The sequence below is a fragment of the Thalassophryne amazonica genome, chromosome 8, assembly GCF_902500255.1.
Source record: "Thalassophryne amazonica chromosome 8, fThaAma1.1, whole genome shotgun sequence".
NCBI classification, from domain to species: Eukaryota; Metazoa; Chordata; class Actinopteri; order Batrachoidiformes; family Batrachoididae; genus Thalassophryne; species Thalassophryne amazonica.
Window position 1 is genome coordinate 83,358,445 of NC_047110.1, and position 27,402 is coordinate 83,385,846.

At 39.9% G+C, this 27,402-nt stretch overlaps 1 protein-coding gene and 1 pseudogene across 1 annotated transcript in view; both read right to left on the minus strand.

Moving 5' to 3' along the window:
- On the minus strand, window positions 1-26,264 carry LOC117515997 (annotated as a pseudogene).
- LOC117515996 (excitatory amino acid transporter 2-like) overlaps window positions 1-27,402 on the minus strand; it is a 128,192-nt gene that overhangs the window by 30,515 nt on the left and 70,275 nt on the right. The gene's annotated exons all lie outside the window — the stretch shown is intronic.

Genomic DNA, 27,402 nt, shown 5'->3' on the forward strand with positions numbered 1-27,402 from the left:
GGGCTTAAATTCTACATCCAAACATGTAATTCCTACATGAATAGACACAGGACTGTGGCACGTTAAGAATGATTACCACAGATCTTCATCTGTTTTACACTGTAAAAAATAAGGGGGGGGTGTCACTTGATTTTGCACAATATGACCCCTTTAAATCAAACATCAGCCTCACTCAGAGTGTATTGCTAACAAGTGTAAGATAATGTAAGGTTTTCTGTTCCTTCCCTCTCCAAGCCTCAAAGTATGTTGTGCAAGTATCTGCTATACAGGACATGATTGTGCTCTAACACGTCATGAGTACCTTTTGTATTCACTTCACAGTTAAGTGAATTAGTATTTGTTTATCAGTCAGTCCTTTAAAGAGACTAATAAAAAAAAAAAACTAAACTACATAAAAAACAATTAGTAGTTCTGTTCATGTGTTTTCATTCGCTCGTTTTTCACCAGATCGGAAAGCTTGTGGAGCCCAGGAGCAGGGGATCACTGTGCTGCCGTTATTCACGTTTCCAAGGTTCCTCCTCAAGAAGTGTACACTCCGCAGCAGAGCCGTTCGTGGCTGAGGTTACCTGCAAGCAGCCAGCATGGAGATCTAAACATCTGATCCAAGGCACAGACACATACTAAGGTGCAGTACTTTCCTGATGTGGATCAAAGATCCCACAGTCAGACTGTGGGATCTGACCAGAGCTCTCATTTAGGACTTGGAATGACCTGTTAATTCTATTGAGGCTGCTTCCACAATCAGGCGTTGTTTTGGTTGCAGCTACAAATTCCTAACTGGTTAATTAAGGCTTGATGACATTCTATTTCTGTCATTTTGAGAGTTTTTGGTCATAGGAGTTTTGGCCATTAAAATACATCCTCCTCTGCTATTTTTACAACATCCAATTAATAATGGGAAGGAATACTACCCTGGACAACCGCTGATGAATGGGCTTACAGTGCAAGAATGTCTTTCACAGTCCTAGGAACAGAGCACAGGTGCATGATGACCAAACACCAAACAGGCAGTAAAATAAGCCAAAAAATACAAATAAATCTATAAAAATATAAAATACACAGATAAACAAATGCATGGAAAACAACATACAAAAATGACATTAGTGCATTTCTATGTATCTGTTAGACAAGGCATGCTGCACAGGGGTTAGAATTGCACCATTTTCAGCCAAAACAGCAAACAGAAAATATTAGCATAGGTGTGGACTGAAAATAGCAAGCCTTTGTGCTGCAAATGAAATTTAATAGAAATTGGAATAAAGTTTTTACTATAAGTGGGTTGCTGGTGTGACAGGTTGGCAGTGTTGCCTTTCATCTCGTAATAAATGAACAGGCTGATCAGTAGACCTTTTCAGCCGGGGTGTGGACATCTGGGAGCAGCCACGGTGAAGCCTGGAATACATTCAAGGAAAGATTTGTCTTTTTAATTTTCAGGGACATACTTCTGATTTTCTCAGTATGGGCAGAAATAGCAACTCAACAGGGAATGAGTCAGTCACGAAATATTCAGTGTTCATCACGGTAATTGGATTCTTTGTTTAAATTCTCATAATAACTGGCGACCTCTTGGAAACCTTTTTTTCCCCTTAAATGCATTTTCAGCTGCATGTGCAGAATGAAACATAATTTTCATTTCCAACAACTTAATAAAAGGTTAACTCTGTAACAGAATGGTTACAGTCAATTATCTCCAACAAGTGAAGCGTATCTGACATTTTCTGGGTAGCAAGGCTGCTAAATAATGTATCGTGATCATTCCTGTTCCTCAGTGTTTTGCACCTGGTTGTAAACTGTCTATAATTACATTCATGTAGGTGACATGTCTACCTCATATGGTCTGTTCTTGACTGGTCAAGATGTTGTGAAGGTGTTTTTCTTCACCAAGGAATTAATTTTCTACTCATCTACTTTTGTGTTTTTTTTTCTGTCTAACTGGTCATGGAATAAGAAAGGAACAAGCCACACCTTGTCATGAAACTGCTTGTCAGTCATTTGTGCAATTACTTATGGCTATAATTCCTGAATGTTAATATGATATTTTTGCTAAACCCCTTGAACTAAATCTGAACATTTGCACTTAAGTCTTGATTCTTTCATTTAAATTACAAAATTTGTGCCAAATATATAAAGCCGGGAACAGCTGTAGTCGCTATGATATCTGCTATACAAAATCCTTCCCTTTTTGAAACAAAAACTACAGAATACTTGGTGTTTTTGCTTAAGTGACGGAATAATTTCTGTGATCTGTTTTCTACATTGATGAATTCTGAAAAATATTTGGCATTCATTCATTTTCTATACCTCTCTACTACAATTAAGGGTCACAGAGGGCTGGAGCAATGGAGCGTATCCTAGCAGTCATAGGGTGTGACGCGGGGTACACCCCGGACAGAACGCCAGTCTGTCGCAGGGCCACATACAGATAGACAAACACATCCACACTCATAGTCTATTTCAAGTTTCTAGTTCACCTAACCAACATGTCTTTGGATGTGGGAGGAAGATGGAGAACCCGGAGGGAACCATGTGAATATGCACACTCCCTACAGAAAGGTGGAAATCGATCCCATGACCTTCTTGCTGTGAGGCAACAGTGCTTACCACTAAGTTACCGTGCTGCCCAACATTACCCATCAAACCTTCCAATTTTAGTGTTAATTCAACACAAAAGCTGCTGTTCCAGAACAATCACACACATACATAAAACATGCATTTGTCATTCTCTTCCTTATGATCTGTTGTAAAAACAAAATGTGGAGGTATTCACATAATGTACAAAAAAATGCAATGTGTAAAACAAACGCAACAAAGCAGAGGTGGAGGCACAGCATGCAGTTAGTGATGGTTATATACAAGTCTCTATGTCCGTGACTGTTAGTATACCTTGCATTCATCTACAATTACTGAGCTGTTAGCAGTAGCGGTAGCGGTTAAGACGCACTGGTTGGAATTGTTTTCATGGTGGTTCTTCATGTCGTCGTAGTAAGAGTGGGTTTCATCATCATTTCAATGTCGTCAGACTTGGCCATGTGTGCGTCGAGTTCGTCGAGTTCTGCCTTGGACATGTGGTACACGATGCCTGCACCGTAGGAGTCACCCACCACGTTCACTGAAGTTCTGAATCGGTCCCTGAACAAAGAGAGATTACCCAGCAAGGACACAATGGTTTGGCATTTTTAATGCAATAAATGAATCCAACTAATACGAGTTTTGGTAAACTCACAGCAGCCAGTCGACAGCAACCAGGAGACTGATGTCTTGGGTTGGCAGGCCCACAGCAGTCAGGATCAAAAGCATTGTCACCAGTCCAGCACTGGGAATACTGGCTGCTCCAATACTAGCCAGAGTGGCTGTCAGACTGGACACAGCAAAGCATCACTCAGTGTCATTTCCCACAGCATAAAGGAACCTCTTCCTCAATCATGTCCTGTCACAATTCTTCACATTTCATAATGCAACACAATTTACAGTGCAACCAAACTTATATGCAAGTGAATAGCTCCCCAAAGATCCAACAAGTTTTTTTTTACACTCCCTCTTTACACAAGACTGTTATAATGCTTTCATTTGGTGTGTTTTTTTTTTTTTTTTCTCAAAAATTCTATGATCCTGATCACTGACACTTGATCCTGGCCTTTAATCCTGAATTGTGGCCTTCATAACTCAACTTTGATCCTGAACACTCATCAAATCTATATTATAACAGCCAAGTGTCCTCTGTGTGGCGTGCGTGCATGCATGTGTGTGGCTTCAATCACGGAGAAACTGGGGACAGCTGACATTTGCTGTTTGGTATGTTTATGTTTTGCTACCATATCTCACAGCATGTCGTGATTCAGCATCACGAAATATACATTCATCTATGGTTCATGATATTGTCACAAAAAGTGCAAAATTTTCAATAATGGGAGCACAAATTAATTCTAATACATTCCGTGACTGCTGCATAAAATAAAAAAGTAATACGGGGGTCTGGGGGGGAGTTATGATTAGGGTTAGGGTGAGTGTTTAGGTTTAAAGTTAGGGTTTCGGCCCCTCCACGGGGTCAGAAGGTGCACGGGCCTCTGCCCGCGATCAGAAAGCTCCCCGTTGTGGTCGGGGCTGGGGTTTGAAGTGGCATTTATACGCAACCTGAATCCAGTCAGACATTATGTGATAGGACAATCAGGTTAAATCAGACCACAATTTGGTATAATAGAAATAAAATGTAAGGAAAAATTAAAAATCAACAAAGGTGGGAGACGTACAATGAGGAGGGAAGAGAAAAAAATGAAAAAAAGCAAGGAAATTTCTGCAAAAATAGAAAAAAAATGGTGCAAACGTTGCTTCCGTCGCGACGTTTCGATCTAATATGATCTTCTTCAGGCATGAAGCACGTGATTTTTAGTCTTAAAAAAGACTTTTGTGGTTGTATGTGGAGCAGCTGAGTTTGCAGTCCTTCCTCATACCGGTTTGGATTTGAAAATGACAGCCTTGGCTGTGAGTGGCTCTTATTGAGGGGTGGGTGGAGTCAGCACTCTGGGCTTGTGTAGAAAGTTTAAAGAAAAAAAAAGGAAAACATTAAGAAAAGGGGCGGGGGAGGGGGAAGTGGGGGAAAAAAATGAAGAAAAGGTAAGTATTTTAAGGGGTTTTTATTAAAAAATGTGCAAAATGTGAATAAAAAAATGAACAAACAAAATTATTATGTACATAAATTATGTGTATGTAATTTGGTGTGTGGGGGGAACCTGCAGCCTAGTTGGAGGGCCTCCTTTAGGGGTCAAGGTTAGGGTTAGGACAGGGGGTCAGGCTTATGATCAGTGTGTGTGGGGGGGGGGGGGGGGGCTCCGGTCAGAGGGTTAGGGTTAGGGTTAGGGGAAGGAGTAGGATTAGTAGTAGTAAGTTAAAAAAAAAAATCACGAAAATTTGAATCAATTCTTTGACAAATTGGCAATTTTAGCTAGCCAGTAAAAATGGTAAAACTCAATTTGTGACCGTAAAATCCAACATTAACGTCTGCAAATCATGAAACACAACAGGGTTATTCCCTAAATTAACAGGAAATAAAGGGTTGAGTTCTTCTTCTAAGGTTGAGGTCTAAGGTTCTAAAAACATTCTGGACTCACACATCATTCCAACTGATTATAGAGGCTTTGCACAATTTATTACCACCCTTGAAAAGTGTCAGCTACCTATTTTAGAAACACTACCCAATCTAAAGCCTGTGGATCCCCACGGGCAACACGCTAGTTTCAATTAAATCCCTTCCTGTCCTTTTTAGACACCTTGCTGACAAACAAACAAACAAACAGGCAGATTGACAAACAAATGGTAACACAACCATAGTGTCTTGGCAGATGTACAAATGAGCAAAGCACAGAAGCTCAGATGAAATATTAATTTTACACTGTGCTTATGTAAAGTGCAGCAGCGGTGTTATAGTAGTCCTTCACTGCACATGAAAAGCACTTTAAATGTGAGCGATGTGCTTATTACTTTGAGCAACCAGGGATTGATATGCTATAAAAATGTCACGTAGAAGGTCATCCATCCTTAACTCCTCTGTTAACAGCAGAACATTGGAGAAAGACAGTTTACAGATGCTTGACATATGCAGGTCCCTTTAAACATATCTGTAGTGTGGATTAGTGTTATGCCAGTTTAATATGTAAATAATATAAATATTGGTTCTTTATGTCTGAGATATTACTTGTATCTTGCTTTATATGTTTAACTGCCTCTTGTGAGCCCATGTGGCCTGGAGAACCTTGTGATGCATGAGACTTGGAAGCTCAATCAATCAAATACTAACCTGATTTATTTTCAGATCCAACTAATTCAGAAGAAAAAAAATGAAATGTTTATTACATGGCCAAACACACTGACTGTCTTCCAGTCCTCAGATTGCAGTAACCACTGAGGCAAGAGAGCACAGTCTGAGTTTAAAGGAGTTAGACAACCCAAGTTTCTATTTCCTCCAGTTGCAGATTTTGTAAATGTCCAGCAACTCCTGTTTTCACCTCTTACAACAATATAATGGCCCTTGTTATATTTCAGTGAAAGGTCAGCAAAACTGCACCACTGAAAAGGTAAAAACATTATGCAAAGAACCAAGGTTGAATGCTTTTCATTTATGGTGATGTAATGCATCACCATATGTTAGGAATATTGTTCACGTATGACAGTTTTCTTAAACTAGAATTAACATTTGTCCAATTGCACACACCCGGTTTTGTGTGTGTGTGTGTGTGTGTGTGTGTGTGTGTGTGTGTGTTATGCTCCTCCAAAACCATTAAATCTATTAACGATAAATTTTAATTTAAGATGTTAAGTGTTTGTTATTATAGCGCTCTTGCTCTCTGTGTAAAAGGCTTTTATTTTGTAGACACCCACGGGATGTGTCGTCGTCACTGCGCTCATGCTGCCTTGTCTAGCGCTCATGGCCACGGCTTCTTTTCCACCGTGCTACCAAGTTGTACTACAATAAAGATGCCCACGAAGGAGGCTAAAGAGATCACCTGTATATGCATCGTTTATTCTGCACTACAAGAGACCATTTCCTCGTCCCACTCGCCATACGACAATGTTTTTATTGTTAATCTAATTGTAAAAGCATAGATAATGTTAACTATTATGCAATCACAGTACGCGTGGTATCACATAAATCTTTGCTTTTTGTTGTTTTTTTTTTTTTTTTTTTTTTTTTTTTTTGCATCTTCCAAAAGTAGTGCAATATGTTGCAGTAAGTACTTCAGGCTCTGGGAGCAGTCAAACCACAGCAGCAGTAGAAATAACACTAAGATGCTTCATTGCTGTTACAATTTCTACAACTGTAGTTTTTTTTTTTTTACACCAGAAGCTCCTATAACTTTTGGTATGCAGCATGTTTATGATGAATTATAGAAGGTGTAGACTGTGTGTGTGCTGAGCTGAAGCAGCTGCTGTTACAGAGCTCACTCATAATGTCATTTATAAATCTAGGCTTACAAAAACAAAGGTTCAAATATGGATCAGGGTTTTATTAGTCCGTGACAATAAACTTTGTACACAACACAAAGACTGAGCCAAATAGAGGGAAATATAATCCCTCCACCATGTCCCGCATCTTCACCAGATGACCAGACTACCTCAGCTGGTTCCTTTTGATACAATTTCGATACTCTGAGTCCCTCATTAGCGGAATGAGTGTCAGCCCAGATACTGACGGAGGAATCTTATTTCCACAACCTTGTTCTTTCAGTCACTCCTCGAGTTCAGGAGCATAAACAGACTGGTAAATCAAGAGGTTTTGCCTTCTGGCTCAGCTCTTCTTCACCACAAGAGTCTGGTACAGAGTCCAGAAGACCTCAGATGCAGCCCCAGTCCTTCTAATGATCTCACACTTCATCTTACCCATACATCTTACACTCCATCCCATTTATAAACAAGACCTGAGGTGCTTGAACTCCTCCACTTGGGGCAATAAGCGCTCCCCTAACCCACAAGGCACACAATCTGTTTTCACTGTACTTTTACTGTATATTTTCATGAATTAGTCACACAAGTGCAGTGCCCGTAGGAAATATCTATTCAGATGGAAAACTGGGAGCTTTGTTGGCGATCTTTGTCAAAGTTGGCGCGGTGAGAACGTTCCACCTTGTGATAAGAAAGCAAGAGTGTCTGTGTGCCTGTGGCTTGCATAGCTCTGAATGTATGTGTTTAATTTATTCTTTCCGTCTCTCCCCCTTGAACGCGTTAGAGATAGGCATCTGTTTAAGGCAGAACGTGAGAGTCAATTTTGCTGATGATCTTTGTCAAAGCTGGCACATGAGAACGTTCCGCCTTACACCAAGACTGATGACTTCAAAGTAAACGTTTTGAAAATTAATCCCCACAATTTCACAATAAAGGATGCACATCATCATGCCAGTGCAAGCCATATCTGAAAGCTGAGGCAGATGCACAAACAGAGAGATACTATGCGAGCCACATACACATCTTGCTTTATAGATAGATAAATAGCGACAACAATTGTGTTCAATTGTGTTCCTATGGGTGTGTCAGTCAAAAAACGAAGTATATTCAGATGCACTGCTGGTGGAATACTGAGGAGTCATAGACCACCATAAATCTGGTCTAACATCCAACTGTTGTTTCAATGTTTATGGTGCAATATTCAGAATACATACTCTGCTCCATGCTCCGAGCACCGATCGACAGGCTGAAACCCCACTGAAACAACCAGATCATTTCCAACGTGAAGGCTTTGTTGATCCGGGACGTCATCTGACTTTCACAAAAAGGCAGAAGGCGTGGACATCAGCACTTTTTCGGCAACATTCCACTGTTACAGGGAGTTTTTTTTCATGGAAAAAGATGCGGAGGATTGCCCCACCTTGCCGCTCATGGCGCGGGACGAAACCACCTCCGTGTTGGTCTCACAGGACGGCTTTCAGATGGCTTCCGGTTGCTTTTCAGTCGTGTGAATATCCGAGAAATTGTGCATGAGCTGGACATGCCCCAACATGTCCTGTGAGACTTCATCACGGCGTTGCTTTGCGCCATGCGGCTCCATCCTGACGCGCAGAATTCCTCCGCACGTCTGTCTCAATGTGCCAAAAAAGTGCTGATGTCCACGTCTTCCGCAATTCCTGTGCTAGTCAGAGGACGTCCCGCATCAAGACAGCGTCCAGTTTAGAAATGAACGGCACATTCCACTGTTACAGGAGTTTTTGTCATGGAAAGAGGAGCGGAGGAATTCCGCGCTTTGCGGCGGAGCCGCATGGTGCAAAGCAACGCCGTGATGAAGCCTCACAGGACATGTTGGGGCATGTCCAGGTCATGCTCAATTTCTCGGATATTCACATGACTGAAAAGCAACCAGAAGCCGTCTGAAAGCCACCTGAAAGCCGTCCTGTGAGACCAACACGGAGGTGGTTTTGTCCCATGCCATGAGTGGCATGGTGGCGCAATCCTCCGCTTCTTTTTCCATGAAAAAAACTCCTTTAACAGTAGAATGTGCCGAAAAAGTGCTGATGTCCACGCCTTCTGCCTTTTTGTGAAAGTCAGACAACGTCCCGGATCAACAAAGCCTTCACGTTGGAAATAATCTGTTGTTTCAGCGGGGGTGTGAATCTGTCGATCGGTGCTCGGAGCGCGCCGCGCTCTCAGACGCTGTGGGTGGTCTTTAAACCGTCTGGAGCACTCCTTAATCTGTGTGATCCCCATAAAATCGTCCCCGAAAGCCATATTAATTTTTCGAACGGTGTCCACCTGGAGGTCTCTCACGTTTCTGGAAAAAATTAATGCAGCAAAGCTCCAAATCGTTCAGACATTTATTCACAATAAAAATCCGACGAGAGGGGTGGACCAGTGCTCACACAAAGCCTGCTCACAGGCGAATGACACAACCGACAGGCGTGAAAAAACTCACGCATGCGCACGAAGGTTCAAGCTTGGCTGATGCAATCACACATGATTCAAGGTTCATGGTTTTGAAAAAAATAAAAGGTCCGTTACTTTTTGGACAGACCTCGTACATGCAACAAAACTGAATTTAAAACAGTCACTAACCAAATAAGAGTAAAAACTAATACAGAGTTTGAGATGTCTTCCCCCCATGCAGACAGGATATGGAGGAACAGACACAGTGACTCGCTGACGACAGCAAGGGGAATCAGACAAAATGGAGAAAAAGTTATTCTTAAAATCAATTTTTGAACATGCATGTGTCGCATGGACGTTGCGTCCAGCCTTGATGATTTTGCGCCGAACCTGCTGAGGAATGCAAAACTTACCCTCATTGCTTCACTGCATTAGCTCAGGGAGCTTTGCATCTAGTGGTGTATTCTAACTTGCTGCCACAGTTGTCCTATCTCATCAGAAAACCTCTTATTGAGTTCACTTTCTCAAGAGCAGCTTACCAGGAACATGGCACACATCAGCTTTTATATGTGATGACAGATGACAATGGTATATTTTATGTTATGCCAAAAACACTGGAGGTGGAAAATGCCCGGCTAAAGAGAGTAAAGTCCTGTTCTTGGTTATTCCTGTGCACTGAAAACAACTAAAGAGTTTAACTAAATAGAATCACTTGGTTTAGGGGGAGGATGGAACAGATATGTGGTAAGACTTTTACATTTGGAAGCCGGGGTTTTCAACCTCTGCAAACCAATCCTGACAATGAAAAAAGAGAATAAAAAATCTCACTTTTGGGCCCAGAACCCTATTTTGCACTCACATTATGTATCTTGTAAATGGCAAAAATGAGTTGGACACACACAAAAAATGCACTTGTACTATACAATTTTAGATGATGCACTATAGACAATCAAAACAGACTTCTGACCATGGACTTCAACCATCAAGCCTTCAGTTAGTGTTTCAATATCTGTACGTTGAACTTATCATGGTTTATGGGTTGGCATTACCTTCACCATGAGATATGTCTGCTAGTACAGCGGAAAGCACCAAAAATCATGCATTTTTGGAAGAAAGCACAAAAATGGGTCAGACGTTTTATGGGGTCTGTAGATCATGAAAAAAAAAAGATACACGTAATATCGCCCACCTGGAGGCCGCCATATTGGAATCCAAGATGGCTGGCATTTGTAAACATTTTCTGCTCATAACTCCTTTAACTAAGGCACCTACAACAACCATTCTTTGATCCATCCCCATATTTTCAGGGCCAGGGAACCTAAATGGAATCATTTCGAATTACCTGAGATGTCAGCAATATTGGAATCCAGATGGCCACCATTTGAAATTGGTTTTGATCTCAGAACCCCTTCAGTAACCACACAGAAGAACCGATCCTTGACCTATCCCTATGTTTTCAGGTCTAGGGAATCTAATGCCCCATCACTTTCAATTACTTTCAATTTACATATCGGTCATATTGGAATCCAAGATGGACACCATTTTTGCTAGTATTAGACTGTAACATCAAAGATGGTGTTTGTGTTAGTGTTAAATGTTTCATGAGGCTTTGGTAAATGGAATACTGGGGGAAATGTCATGTGAAAAGATTACTAATAACCGATGTCTGTTTCAGATGTGAAAGTCATTACCACTGACACCACACCACCTTTAACATCATAAACTTTGTCAAAGAAGACTTAACTTACTATAACCTCCCTGGTTCTTCTAGGTGCCTTAATTAAGCAGTTATGAACAAAAACATGATTACAAATGGTGGCCATCTTTGATTCCAATATGGCGGCCTCCAGGGGGCGGTAATGCTTGTATCTATTTTTTTCTTGATCTATAGACCCAAAAGAACCTCCATACTCATTTTCATGCTTTCTTCCAAAAAATGCACGATTCTGGTGAAAGTTTGATCTTAGCCGCTGTACTATGCACTATCATTGTTATTGATCAAGATTAGTAACAACACAAAATTGTAAGCAAGAGAATTACTATGATGGAAGCATGTATAGGATCATGTCAATGCCAGAAAGCAAGCAAATGTCTGGAAATCTGCCCTTACCCTGAGACAACAGGATTATAGTATTTTTGGCTTTGCAGTACAAAATGACATAGCTTATTTTAAAATACTGGGAGTGCTCTCTGACCTGACAGTGACAATCTGACCCGGGTCGAGGGTTGACGCCATTCATTTGGGCAATGAAGATGGCTGCAACTGCCTCGTACAAAGCAGTTCCATCCATGTTGATAGTGGCACCAACTGGAAGCACAAAACGAGTGACTCTTTTGTCGATACCCAAGTTCTCCTCCGGACAGCGGAAGGTGACAGGCAGTGTACCAGCACTAGATGGGGAAATCGAAGGTAAAGATAAAGTGTGTGAAGATTAGCAGCAGAGATATTGGAGCCAGACATCCATTCATCACTGTTACTAACCTGGAAGCTGTCCCCAAGGCAGTGATCCAGGCTTGGAAGATTCCCAAGAAGAAGCTAAAGGGGTTTTTCCTAGTGATAACAAGTAGATACTGGGCAGAAAGATTGCTCCGTGGATAATAAGTCCAACAATAACTGTTACCATGTACATGCCCAGCTGCCTGGCCACCACTTCCAGGTCCTTGATGGAGATGATCTTTCCACAGATCAGGCAAGCAATACCAAAGGGGGAATACCTGATGAAAAGAAAGCTTATTTGAACTTCACATTGTTTCTGTTATTGTTTCACTGAAACTTTGTTTCACTGAGTTTCTTAGCCAATACTAACCACATGATCATGATGACAAGTTTCATCACAATCTCATTGAGGATGTTGAAGAATTCAATCATGAGTCTGGCTCTTTCTCCCATCTTCCCCATGCAGATGCCAAATGCAATAAAGAAACCAATCACACCTGAAACAGAAAACCATATTGAATCTAAATACTGGTAATGTGCAGATGTAAAGGAAAACCTATCACAACAGGAGAAAATGATTATCTTTAACTTCTATTATCTTTAACTATCGCTATATGTATATCTTTAACTTGAGATGAAAATTTCACAGCACTGTCAATGATTATGGCATAAATTCTAACCTTTAGTGTTAATTACTCATTGATTTTCAGTGTTTGAAACAAAAAATGTTAAGTACCTAGAACATTCATGCCACTTTTGAACTGCAAAGACTTTTTGATGATGAACTCAGGCTCCTTAGTGACATTAGCCACCAAGCCGTCCATGGTAGTGACATTGATTTCTTCTGTAGCAACCACTTCTACTTTCTTTGTGACAGTTTGGATCTGAGAAGGAAAGTGGTATGCAGTAGGAGATGAGCTGGAAGGTGCCGAATATTGACATATTTTAATCTTAAACTGAAAGACAGCATAAAAATTGCATTTATATATATTATATATAATATATATATATATATTATATTATATATATATATATATATATATATATATATATATCTATATATATATATAGTACATTACCTGCTGGAAACAAGCCTGCACAAGGTTCTCTGGAAACAAATTCCTGATGAGATCAAGAAAGCATCCAAGCTGGAGACGTCTCATTTTTCTCACCCTCACCCAGGTTTTCCTTCAGTTTTGGGTTCCCAGGGTGGATGACTGAAGACAAGTATGACTCCCAGGACAGCAGCAATAATGGTGGTGGACATGTAATAAACCATAGCTCTGGTGCCCAGGCGACCACTAGATTTGGCATCAAACCAGAAGACCTGCAGCCAAAGAAAACAGAACTGTTTTGCCTGGGTCTTATTACAATGAAAATACTGACTCAATATCTGGTGAATGAATGCAAAGGCCATTAGAGGTCTGCATTCAATATATAATTTAATAGTGTTAGTAACTGGGTTAATATAGAGTTAGTGTTACTTCAGTAGTAGAATTTGTGTTTACTTTGGTTATTACATAGCACAGATTGGGTTAGGGTAGAGTGAATGTTACCACTGTAGTATTCAGGATATGGTAAAGTTAGGCTATTAATATTAGGTAGGGTGTTGGCTAATATAGTACTGTTTGGGTCAGTCTTAGGGATGGGGCTGGGTTAAAATCATATTTGGGTTGTGGTTAGGATTAAAATTGTATTAGTTTTAGGGGGAGGGGTTTTGTTACTACAGTTGTGTTTGGGTTAGGGTAGGGTTAATATTACCATAGTAGTATTAGGTTTAAGGTAAGGGTGAGAGTATCATAGTCATATTAGGATAAGGTTAGAGAAAACGTTGTGTTTAGGTTAGAGTTAATATTGTACTATTGGATTCAGGTCAGGTTTAGGTTACCACAGCAGTGTTAGGGTTAAGTCTGGGATTGGTGTTCAGGTAAGATTAGGTTTGCTATACTGTACTAAGGTAGTGTTAGATTAGAGTGACTGAAAAACCATGGGTAATTCAAAAATTAACTCTGGGTTACTCAATACCTACTGTCTACACACTAAAATTCATATATAATGGATTCAGGGGAATCCCCAGCACCAGTTAGGCTTGCGTATTTCCTTGATTAAACCCCTGACAGGAGCCTGCCTCATTTAATGGCCAGGTCAAACTTTGTCTGACAAAAATAATGCCTGCCTTAAACTAAGTGGTGGGCATTATGTGCATTTAAAGCAGGGGTAGGCAACCTGTTCCAGAAAGAGCCATGGCTCTTTCTGGAACAGGTTGCCTACCCCTGATTTAAAGGATTACATTCGGTCGAGTCACTCTTTCTTTTATTCTAAATCCGCTGTGGAGTGGTACCTTAAAATCATAAAACCTGGTATTGCTTCTACAACTCCCGTGTGTTTGTGGCCATGCAATGACAACGGCGAGCGTGTGACCCTTTTAAAGTTCTCTGTCTCGTCTTAATGCAATTTATCACCTGAACAGTGGCTCTTTCTGGATCAATTTGTCCCTCAATGAGCTCAGTTTCTTTGTACAATCACCAACCTCCAAACCAACGTTACCGGTACTTGCATTTGAGTGTCTTTATTCAGTTCTGTGCTTTAAAGTGGTTGTATTTGCGGACTTTTCTGCCAACGTATTTGATCCATGATTGAAATGTAATCAGCAGGTGCACTACAAAAACTTTAGGAATATGATGGGAGAGGAAGAAGTCAAACGGGGAAAAGTGACCAAACACAGCCCTTGCAGTCTCTGTCGTTTTGGACCGGTCTATAGGAAGGGATCACAGCCACACAGAGGGCTCTGATCTAAAGTGGTTGTCTTTGGTTTGCCACAACCAGGGATATCTGTGTGAAACCTAACACCATATTACAGTGCAGACAGCAAGGAACATGTTATTAATAATGGCCGGCCTTGAATAAAGGCCTGCCTCATTTAGGCACCCGGTCTGAGCACGATTTGAAAAAAAAAAATGCCGGTGTCACGGTCTGAGATTACCACCAGTCTGAATTTACCAGGTAAATTAGACTGTAGCAGCCACAGTCTGAACTTACCACCAGTCTGATTTTACCATCTTGGTATATTGAGACTTGTGTGTTATTGACCCCTGGTCCAAATTTGCCAAGCAAATATATTATATTTTTTAATTGGAACCACAAGTAAATCCTGTCACTTTCTATTGATGCTTATTAATTTAACCATTATACTTCTGGTTACTAGTTACCTAGCTAGTCTGAAATTTCCAGCCTGCAAGTCTGAATTTAGTCCCACTTCAATTTTCTGAATCAAAAGTGTGTGGAAATGCAGTATTTCAAAATACATCTGCTCGGTTGAAGTCGCCGCAAGAAATGGTAATTCTAGACCTCCCGGAAGTTGACCGCGGAAAAAAAAATCGATTTGCGCATGCGCTTGGTAAAATGAGACCGGCGCAAACTCAGACCACGACACCGGGGCTTTTTAATCAAGTAAATTCGGTACCCACTTTCCTCAAATGGCAAGTGTCAGTGCTGAACTTCATTTTGTACCTCTGTTCCTGGGCACATCCAAACTCCTCTATCCGGTACATGCAAGGGTTTTTAATGAAATACGTTGTGATGGGGCAGGATGTTTTGTCCAATGTGAGCAAAAATCCGGTATATATGGTGTTTATTACAAGGAAAACCATACAAAACATAGAGACTTTTGCGTATGGTGAGTGTGAATATCTGGTTTATGGGTGATTCTTTAACTATGGGCACTATTGGCCTTGTAAATGTAATTTCCACCACATCATTGCCTTACAATATAAAGCGCCTTGGGGCAACTGTTTGTTGTGATTTGGCGCTATATACATGTGCTCTGATGTCACTGTTTATCTCCATAGAAACTACCCAAACAATCTTTCATACAAACTGTTTAAAGGGACATTACAGTGTTGTGGTGCAAATTACGGCAATAGTGTGGGACAACTACATTTTGTTTAAAAAATCACAACAGTTGTATGACATTGAATACCCCAATTATGTTTTGATTATTTTACTGATATTTTATTCAGAGATATTTTAAACATTAGAAAAAACGTTTCTTACCATTCATTTTTTATCATTGAAGATCAAAGTCTGGGTGTGGGACAAGCACAAAACGGCAATATTTGCATATAATGATGCGAAAAAAAGGTGAAAAAGTCATCATAGACTACTAGAACAAATTTCTAACACACTTCATTGTAAAGATAACTATAAAAGTGTGAAATTTCCCCTTTTTTTCTGTTTTTCATACAATTATGATCAAAGGACATAATAAGTGCCATAGTCTAAGAATCACCCTTATACAATGACTGTAATTGGAAAAGAAATGCTCAATATTGTTCAAGTGTATTTGACGTCACTGCACCTGTGATTAAACTGGAGATAATAAGTGGTAGGATCAACATCTTCAGCATCCTCATCAGAATATCTCCAGGAAAAGCGATCACCATGACAATATCTGGGTGGATCGGGGAGGCGACGCGAAGCAACATCCCTGCTACAGCTCCCAAGATCACACCTGAGGCATTTGAAGAAGTATGAATGAGAAAAGAAGCAAAATAGTGAAAATATAATACAATAGTGAATATAAGAGTAATTCAAGTACTGTCAATGGGATCAGAATATTATTAACATTTCTGATGCAGTATGTTTTTAGCTTTTGTTCAAATTTAAAAAATTGAAATAACAAAAAAAAGAAAAAAAAAAAGAAATGGGGTGGGGGATTTCACTTTGTAAGAGCCATAAAACAACTCCTGGCAAATTAGTTCAGTAATTTTGAGATGGAAAAGGGGAGAATTTCACTGATGAGAATTGGCAACACACCAAGAGTGACAGGGGGGACTTTTCAGTTGTGGCAAGACAGGCAAAAAACTATCACTGCATTCATTTCTCCTCAGATGACCTCTGCATGCTGTCAATCTCCTCATGCGGTCTCATCTTCTCAGGCCAGTGAAGACACCCCATTCCCCCTTACAAGGCTTCGCTTCCTGTGATGCTAAAGATCCCACAGCCTGAGATGCTGTTCAATAACACACACCCCCGTCATAAAAAATAAAAACAGCAGCTTTTTCCTTCTTCCAAATGTTGCAAGTTGCCCAAGATGCTTCATACTCTGGCAGCAGACTGTGGATTCTGCAAACTTAGTAGATTTGGATGATATCTGATTTCCTGAGCTCTATTTGACATCAAATACTATTCCATACTCATGACCTTAACAGTCAACGTCCATGTCCAAATACAAACAGGTGACAAATTAAAGGAAAAATGTTGAATAAAACAGACATCAGAGGTGCCATACATACCGTGCACACATAAATATGAATGTTTTCCAGACTATAGCAATGTCATTTTATAGTATTTAATGGTGTACTCACACATCACCTTCGCCACATGAGGTGCAATTCAAAAGTATCCAACCTTTGGCTGCAAAAAATACAATTACTCTCCTAAGGGTCTGAAATCCTAATCCCTTTGAAGTAGCATCCTTAAGATGGCACATGCTTCTCTCAGCAGTTCTGTCATTTTTGGAAGAATTTCTGGAAGGCCTCTTTTGGATGGTGTCCGCTGGCCCGTGGTGTTCTGCATGATGTCTTCTTGCAACTCAATGGGGTATCTTTAGTGTCATTTTGATCTTGGAGAAACAGCCAAAAATCAGAGGGAGCCCCGTCAGGAGAGTAAGGAGCTGAGGAATCGCAGGAGTGCCTGAATCAGCTGTGCAAAATGGGCAGGTGCATTATCATGATGGAGTTGTCAACTTTTCGAGTCCCACAGATCCGGTCATTTGCAGTGCAGAACACCATGAGGTTGCAGAGGACTTCCTGATAATACTCCTTATTTATATTTTGGCCTTCTGGTGTGTACACAGGATGCACCACCCCACAGGAATCAAAGAAACTGGTCAACATGACTTTAACATTGTTGCACATATACCATGCTTTTCTTGTCCTCAGTGATGTTTGATGTTTCCATTGTGATGACTGAAATTTGGTTTTGAGATCGTACCCTAAAACCCATGTCTTATTTAAATTTTACCAATTTTTAGATTGACAATAATTATTTAAGTTTGACGGGTCACTTCCCTTCACCTTTTGTTGAAGGGAGGTGACTCTTTATAACCTCAAAAAGCATTTTGTAGAGTTTTTAGCCAATATACAATGAAACTGAATTACAATGAATACAATAATTATAAAATTAGACCTCTTTTTGTTGGTCTAACGTACAAATTATTTCTGGTGACAGACAATATCAGTATGCCAGTTCTGCACCTAACCACACTTTATTGTAAGACCAACATGGTCCATATGAGTACAAGCAGTATTGTGCTTAGAGGACATGGGTGCAGGTATTGGTGGAAACTAGCAATTCCATAACTAAGTGTGCTTGTGTCCATCTCCACATTCATCCATGGTCTGCAGGACACATACAATATGTGCTTTGAGCAGATCAGCAGATCACTGACAGACATCAAAGGACACCAGTAATGCACAACAATGGCACTTAACACGATTTAACACTCAATTAAAATATGACTGCTGTATCCTGAAATTGCATTATGATGCTTCCACTCTTAAATTAAAGCCTCTCCTGCAGCAGAGTGAAGCCCTGCTGTAATTTTAATAGCCTTTTAATACACCACCAGAGGCTGTTTGGGTGTCTGGTGCTCGCTGAACATGTGGCACTGAGCTGGCTGGGAAAGAACAGGACAACAGTCATCCAGCGGTCTGGTTTCGTAGGCAGGCACAGATGGTGTGTTCTCACTGAGCTGTCGAGTTAAAAGGGTATGCTGAATGAAAAAATGACACTGATGGTAACTAACCAAGGACAGTAAAGGTGAGCAGAAGGTTCTTGAACATCTTTGAACAGAGTTGGGCACATTTGGACTGGGGCCTGGCCTCGATGGGCTCCAGGTGACTCTCATGCATCCTCACTCCACTTGTTTAGGCATGCTGTTGGCACTGTAATGAAAAAAAAAAAAACACACAAAAGTGAGCATTATATCACGGGGTATTTTGTGCAACCATGAACTAACTAATTGTCTGGCCAAGCTGTCATGCCAATCTTTTTTTAGTTCTTATAGAATCTGGTATACAACTACAAGCTGCTGGTTGTCAATATTCACTCCTTCAGAATGACACATTAGATGCGTAATATCCAATATATTGTTGGTGCAATAATGCGTTTTAAATTTCTGTATAAGGAATGTTGAGAACTATGAGTCTGTAATTATTGCTATGTTTTAAGTGCTTAATGCCTGTGTATTTAATGTTTTGGTTTTTTTTTTTTATTAATGATGTGAATCCACTCTTTATGGATATTGAAGATGCTCTATTGATAAACCAGTAGGAGCATAAAAAATAAGCTCCTAATCTCAGACTTAGGTCATTGGTATTTGTCCTTGTCTCGTATCCATGCACTTAGACAGGACATAAAAACTTTGGAATTTGTTCTCCTGCAAAGGTATCAGCATCACCAAACAAATCTGTCCAGAGACCCCATGACTTCATATGCCTTTCTCAGGGATCTCTTGTCCTCAAAGGCCAAGAAGCAGAGACATGAATGTCAATATAGAGATGTGAATGTCTCTACAAGTTTGACACTTTCACCATACAAATCCATTTCTCATGACCACATTCACGAAGTTATTGAAAGGATGGATTTGATGGACATTTACAATGACAAACCAGTGTGTCAAGACCACACTTGCTCACAAATGTAAGCTAGTGAAGTGTGTTTGATATAGCGAGCTGATGTTGTACCTTGTAGTGTGTGCAAAACTGAAACATAGTACACAAGTAGTACAGTTTCCAGTGGTGCATATTCATGAAAGTGGAGAACCGGGCATTAATGTTGATATGAGTGGTCATTTACAGGAGAAGTACCAGATATATTAAAAATAAACATTGCGGGAACAGAAGTGACAAGATGACTCAGTCAAAAAAGGAGAATAGTGTAAAGTATGCATGTCACACACTACTTCATCTTAAATATTTAACAGGAGCAGTGGACATTACAGAGCGAACAGAGAGAGACACAGCACAGCGAGTCTGTGTCTCTGTGCCACAAGCGCAGACAAATTACTGCGTGCCCTTATGCAAACAGTAACTGAACTGTCACATGAAACTGTCCTTAAACTGAAAACAACCACATAGAAACGCTATTCCGAACAGTGTATTAAAAGACATACAGGCCAGGGATTCAACAAAACAAAACAATCCCATGAATTTCTTTATGAATAGCCTACACTACGTGTTTTCTCTCACGGGATGGGAGAATACACAAAGTCAATACATATCTATGATTGTACAGTAGGTGTTTAGCGGGTGGTAGGAATGGTCAGAATTTTAGCGGGAGCAGGTTGGAGCGGGATGAAGAATATAGTCCCCACACAGGGTTCTACTATCAATGACAGTTGTCCTGCACTCTGTGCTATATTGTGGCAGGTGTTAAGATATTGCACTCTTTATTTTTTCACTTGAATCTATACAGAATCTACGTTTTGCTTTTTTCTTAAAACAGTATTTTAAGGGTATTATACTGTATATGTTTGTGGTTATGTACAATTTTGTATGTAATATATTTTTATTTGCCCTACAAACTATAGCAAACTTCACCCATTCTTTCAAACGCAAAGCAAAACAGCTGTATTTTGAATTGCACTCACAAATAGTTCCACATTTAAATACAGTACTAAAATTTAAAATAGTTATTTCTACATGTAGGCTATAAACAGACACGGTTACTATATCCAGCCTTCTCATGTGTGCTTTTCAGATAGAGGATAAAATGAGAAACCGGTGCAAAGAGGAACTAAAAGAAACTTGACCGTTGAGATCACATGCACTTCAACACTCTCTCTGTTTCACAATTTCCTTTCACAGCAGCATGACTCAAAACGAAGAAACACACAGAACATCAAGTTAGATGGCGCAGAATAAGTATTCAAATAACATTACAGAAAGCAAAAGGCTTTGTTTTTTCCTGAAGTACTTCTTTGTCATGGCTGTTACACAGGTGTTCAATAATCATGAGAAAGAAGAAAGAAGGAGAGGGTGCTGAGACACTTTTTATTTATCCTCTGCTCAACAAGTTGCAAATTGATCGACTAAATTTTCAGTCTGACAGCTTCATGTGGAAGCTTCATGATGAACTGTAGAAAAGAGAAAGTAGCCTGACTTTTTTCCTCACAACTAAGGAGAATTTCATCAACTGTCATACTGTTAATTGCGCAATGATAGATAATAATCCTGCCAGTTTGTCTTTTCTTTGATAGAAATGACATGATCAAAGCCATCTTTTGTAGCGTTTCCAACGCGCAAGCCTCTGCAGTTTTGTGTGACAGGCTCAATTGTAGAACAATCAACTGCCTCAGGCATGTGGTTGACGCAACACAGTCTCCTTTCTTATATCCAAAGCGAGGTGTGATATGCAACTGTTAGATTCTCTGCCTCGACATGTTTCCCAATAATCCTGGTGACCAAAACGCAACGCTGGACGTTAAGCATTATCATGTGGTCATACGCCAAGAGACAGACGACTGGTGTTAATTGAACTCTCCCATTTTCTCTCCCTTGATTATTTTTAGCACCAACAGCTGTTGGATGTCTCAGAGGTTGAATATTATTCACTCTTATTCATTAGCACCTCGCTCACCGAGGAAGAAACAGGGGAGAAAGAGTCCGTGATAAAAAGTGAAAAAAGATGAGAGTAATTAAGCGACTAACAATTACCGTCATTGTTGATTAATGTTGCTGCTTTTTTCAGTTCATGCCTGTCCCAGTTTATGCCTTCAACCCTCATACTGAACAGACCTAAAACTTTAATTTAATAATATAAAATGGGGAATGATCAATCCACACATTTCAGGAACAGGAACCATATAAATGATTTCACCCAACTGTGGGCGACTTGCGACACGGGGGCCAAACACAGCCCTCATTTCAATCTGGCCAGTAGATACATTTTCATCTTAAGAAAACCAAATTTTAAAAAAGTATATTTTCTTAATAGCTGACATCCATCCATGATGCTGGATTTTGTCATATAGTGCTGTGTAAAGGTTTAAGGTTATCAAATAGTGGAAAGCAAGAAAACACCTAATATTTCTGATTAAAGTAAAAATGTTTGCTTGGACTTCTTGTATTTTAAAATTACATAATTTCTGTTTGAGCATCTCATAATTATGAAAAATAGGTTGCCCTGAATTGTATTGTTGCCATATATGTTATTTATTTATTTATTTGAGTGATTACTGGAAACTACACTGAAAAATTACTCAGATGAACTCAATTCATTATGTATTATGTAGTCAAATATGTTAGTCCCAACTAAATTAAGTTAACTTATCTTTGCATGGATGTGCTTTATTTGAGTTGGGGCTACATATATTTATTCAAAATCCTGCTGATAATTGAATTGAGTTCATGCAATGCATCAGATTTTTGAGTGCATGTACTGGACAGTATACCTACAGTACTAGTCAAAGTTTAGACTGGTAGTGTACAAAGCTACAAGGATTGATTTATTGTGAATTGATGTTTCTAGCATCTATATTTATTTGTTTCTTTCATGAAATAGGAAACAAAAAAATCTCGTGATTTTTGTTTGGATGTTTGGATTTTTCAAGTTTGATTTTGTGTGTATTACTAATGTGGTGGTGATTAGTGCTGGGTTGAAAAGATCGATTCGTCAATTTTAAATCGATTCTCATTTTACAACCCCAATTCCAGTGAAGTGGGGACATTGTGCAAAATGTAAATAAAACAGAATACAATGATTTGCAAATCCTCTTCAAGCTATATTCAACTGAATACACCACAAAGACAAGATATTTAATGTTCAAACTGATAAACTTTATTGTTTTTGTGCAAATATTTGCTCATTTTGAAATGGATGCCTGTAACACGTTTCAAAAAAAGCTGGGACAGTGGTATGTTACCACTGTGTTACATCACCTTTCCAGCTTATCCATCAATCTCTGTCAGTCATTTAAAGATGTCGGGTAAGAAAAGAGATCGTCCACTGTTTAATTCACACAGTAGTTTTTTTTTTTTTTTTTTGTTCCTCTTAACATGCCTTTTCCGTGGGACCGTGCATGAAGGTTCTCTGGTGTGGACTGACTTTTCAGTCAGTCTTTTCCACCAGCACTCACTGCATGGCTGTGGGAGAAGACTGACTGAAAAGTTCAGTCTGCACGGCTGTGGGAGATGTTCTCTTGCAGCGTGCCACTCTGCAGACGTGAGTGTTGTAGGGAAGATAGGGACATCTGCTCCCTGAAAGTTTTTAAATTATAACTGTCTGAAGCACTATTGCCTTGCATTTTGAGGGCCAAATTGTGTGAAGCAAAGCCATAGTTTGTTTTTTATTTAAATCTTTGTTGCAGCCTTACTTTAAAGCCAAACGAAACAAGGCATCCGGCCAAAACATGGAAAGCATGTAGAAATGTACCTGTGTCAGGGGCAATGAACCAGGTACCTCTAGCGCCCTGTTTTGGCTGCCCTGGATCTGTTCAGTAGTTCTGCCCTTCAGCATGTTTGTTAAATAAAATACTACTCTGTCATTCTGGGAGGGGATTAGTCTGTGCCATCAGTCTTGTAGCCATCATTATTAACTACCAATACTTCATTAATTTGCTGTCAAATGTCAATATAATGCTAGAATTAATATGTTGGATTAATAGACATTAGGTAACAGCTCAAAAACGGTTTTAATAACACTAACCCAAATCAATATAGGATCGGATTGAAATAATCATTTCTGAATCTTAAGAATCAGAATCGAATCGATTCTTGAAATTTGAATCGATACCCAGCTCTAGTGGTGATGGGTGATCAAACCCATCTTAATGAAAATTCAGGAGTGCCTAAGCTTTTACACAGTATCATTTGTTTTTGCTTGGTGAAGTGAAAGAGGAAGACGAGTGCTAAAAAGAAAGCTGGCCTCAAAACTTTCCCTTTCTATTTAAATATAGTATTACAGGTATACTGAGTGCAATTAAGAATTACCTTCACACAAACACAGAATTATAATGCTATATTTAGCTACACTTTAAGAAACAGACATGCATGACGATGTGTTTTGAATGGCTTGAAATTATATCAACCATTAAGGATTTGGACATGAGTCACCATCACACACTCGGCTTGGGGGTAAGTATGTCACCGTTGTTATTGTGGTGACGCTTAAAGGGAATAAAATGCTGTGTCCCCAAAAATACAGACAACACAGGAGCTGTCCTTTAACGCGCCTTGTGCAGTTTCATCCAGACACATGAAAGCTAAAACATCTGTGTCAGGAGAAGAATGAATATTGCAATGTTTGTACTAAATTAGTGTCTAATCAGACGTCCTGCAGCGCTTCCAGGCGCCGTCGTCGGCCTGTTTCGACCTGAAAACATCCTAATTTAAGGCTTAATTCACCCAGGACGTCGTGAGAGAACAGAGAAGATTCAGAGAGTCCGGCATGAGGACTTTATGCGGACATTCCGCTGTTTAAGGACATTTTGTAATGAAAGACATGCGCGCAAATTCGCCAAGTCGTTCCGTGACGACTCGACAAATCTGTGTGCGCCGCGACAGGAAAAAACACCTCCGTGTTGAAAACCATTTGTAAAATTCAGGCGGCTTTTGATGGCTTTCAACAAGTGAGTAACTGAGAAATTGTTTAACAGCTTGGGCATGTTCCAACTTGCCCGTTAATGTTTCCAACAGAGGTGTTTTTCCTGTCGCGACCCCCCGTGGTCGGGTCCGGCCCGACATGCGACTCTGCTCGCACGTTCTTTCATTACAAAATGTCTGTTAACAATGGAATGTCCGAATAAACTCCTCATGCCGACGACTTCTGAAAGTTCTCTGTTCTCTGACGACTTACTGGGTCAACAGAGCCTGAAATGTGGAAGTTTTCAACTTGAAACGGCGAGACGCTGCCACCACGAAGCGCAGATCGTCGTTAGGCACCGTGGGCCGTCCTTACGGCGACACTACCAGACCAAAATCTCTCATCAGCCGTTAAAATTTTTACCGAAAACCAGCTGAATTTATCGCATGGTGTCCACTCAGTTGTGCCTTACAGTTTTGAAAAAATTTTGATCAAACAAAGCAGCAGCATGAAAAAATCGACGAGAGGGTGGGCGACTCCTCATTCAAAGACTGCCCACAGGCGAATGGCGTAACCGACAGGCGTGAAAAAACTCTTGCATGCCCACAAGGGTTCAAGCATGTCTGATGTAATCACACGTGATACAAATCCATATGGTTTTTGAAAAAAATAATAAGGTTGGATACTTTTCTAATAGACCTCGTATATGATTTGAAAAATGCATTAGGTACAAACATGAATAGACAAAAAAAAAAAAAAAAAAATCTAAAAAAAGTAATATCATCTACTGCATCACCAGTAGACAATTAAATGTGCCTTGATGTACCCATAAAAACCTACATTTATAAAATTAAATTTATAAAATTTGCCATTTCAACACTTGGTAGCAGTGAAAGAGAACAAATGAGCAGCTGTATTTGTTAATCCATAATATTATAATTCCTTTTGGCCGATGTGTTTCTAGGAGCTCTGGTTAAAGATAAAGTGAATTATGATATTATGTATATGTAACAACTTGCTTTGCTGTGATTTAGTGAGTACCAGATCATAAGATCATTGTGAGACTTTTTTGGCTTTTAAGTTTGTTTTCAGCTGTAAATTTAAGCTCTGATCCAAATGAAAACAAAATAAGGCATTTTAATTAGTATGGATAAAATATTGTTTCTATTGTTTCTCTCTCAGATATTCATATTTAAACTTCCATCATATTTTTTATATGAGCCATGCAAATATTTGTGTGAATAAATGAGTTAGAGAAAAAGGTCTGGCACATACCAATGGTTTCTCTAATGGGATCATTTTATAGAACCATTTAATCTCAGCTGACAGCTCTGTCACTTTAATTCCATTACACGACTAAAGCCATGAAGAATTAATGAAGGACTTATTAAAACAATACTTGGTGTCACGGTGGGTGACATACAATTATTCTTTAAAAAAATGCTGAAGTCCATGATAATTATCACATTTTTCTTCACCCATAATTGGTTATTTATGCGTGTGGTGCTAGAATGGAGAGAGAAATGTCCCCTCAGTGTCTGAAATACGGTTCACTGTTCCATGTTAATAAAAATTAAGTCCTTCAACCATAACTGGATTAATATTTGACTGAGAAGAATGAAGAGGAAATTGAACTATAAGTGATATATAAAGTACTCACTTCATTTCTGGTGGAGTTGAGGTAAGTGCTATATACATCGACCAGGATCAGATCTCCAGACTTTGGCATTAAAAAAAGCAGAACGTGAAATCACGGCTACTCCATGCGAGGGGGGGGGGGGGAAGTTGCCAGATGTCAGCAGACAAGTTTCCAGGAAGTGATCAACCTGTGGCTTCGGTGACAGCTAACAACTCTCAGCCGGCCACCAGCTTCCAAAGCATTCAGGGCCACACTAACCACACTCCTCATGTCTCTCACATCCTCCCCCACCCCCTCCACCCCGACTCCATCACTCTCCACCCCACTGCCTTCCTGACTCACTCATCACCTTCACCCACCTCCAGCTACAAAACACAACAAACTCACAAATACAGAAATATAGACAAAAAAAAAATACCAACAAGAATTGGAGGGAGGAGTCTGTGTGTGTGCGCAAGAGTCAAATCCCTGCTGATCTCTCCATTCCGTGGATACCATAATCCCCCCACCCCACCCCAGAGTATATGCTCCCAGGCTCATTCAGCCTACATGGGGCAGTGAGAGAAAGGTCAGACTGCTGGACATAATCGTAACAATGCCAGTGAATGCCGCGATCCGGCCTGACGAAATGAGCGACAAAGGAATGAGACGTGGCTGATTTAACGACAGTCACAGACGGACGAGGGTTTGGGGCTTTGAGGCCTGCTCTGATGGGATGACAAGAAGAGTTGGCGTTTGCAGCCCTCTGAGGTGCCACCACTGTTTATTAGGTCCCTGGTGAGGCTTTATTGTCTAAAATACACTCATCAAGCAAAACCCACCAGGGTAATGAAAAGAGGGAGACGAAAGTAGATAAAGCGACACAAACCCCAACCTAAATTCTAATCATTCCACCACTTGTATGTTTCTTTTAAACTGATATATCCATGCATTACTGCATGACAAACTGATGAAAATACTTGAAGGGTCACCAAGTGTCTTAATAATAAAACATCATATATTCGCTCAGGTGATGGAGGCTACAAAAATCCCTTTTTCAGGTCTCTAAGACATTATCTATTGCTGTACCTTTTGCTTCTGTACCTGCCGCACATGCCACATAAGTCTAAAATAAGTGATTTCAGACCGCATTTCTCTTCACAGCTTGACAGCTTGTACATGAACAGATGTAAAACTGTCAATCTTTAGCACATTTAACATGATAAGCTCACAGTAACTGTCTTAGTGCAGCAGATAACTGAAACAATCCTTCACTTGGTGATACAAGCATCAGATTTGGCATGAATGTTCTTCATAAATCAGTGTTTGAGAAATAAGTGCGGGCCACTTGAAAATCCAATATGGCGGCCAGGTAGGGGTCAATGAAGAATTACACAGGAGTCAAAATATTAAAATGCTC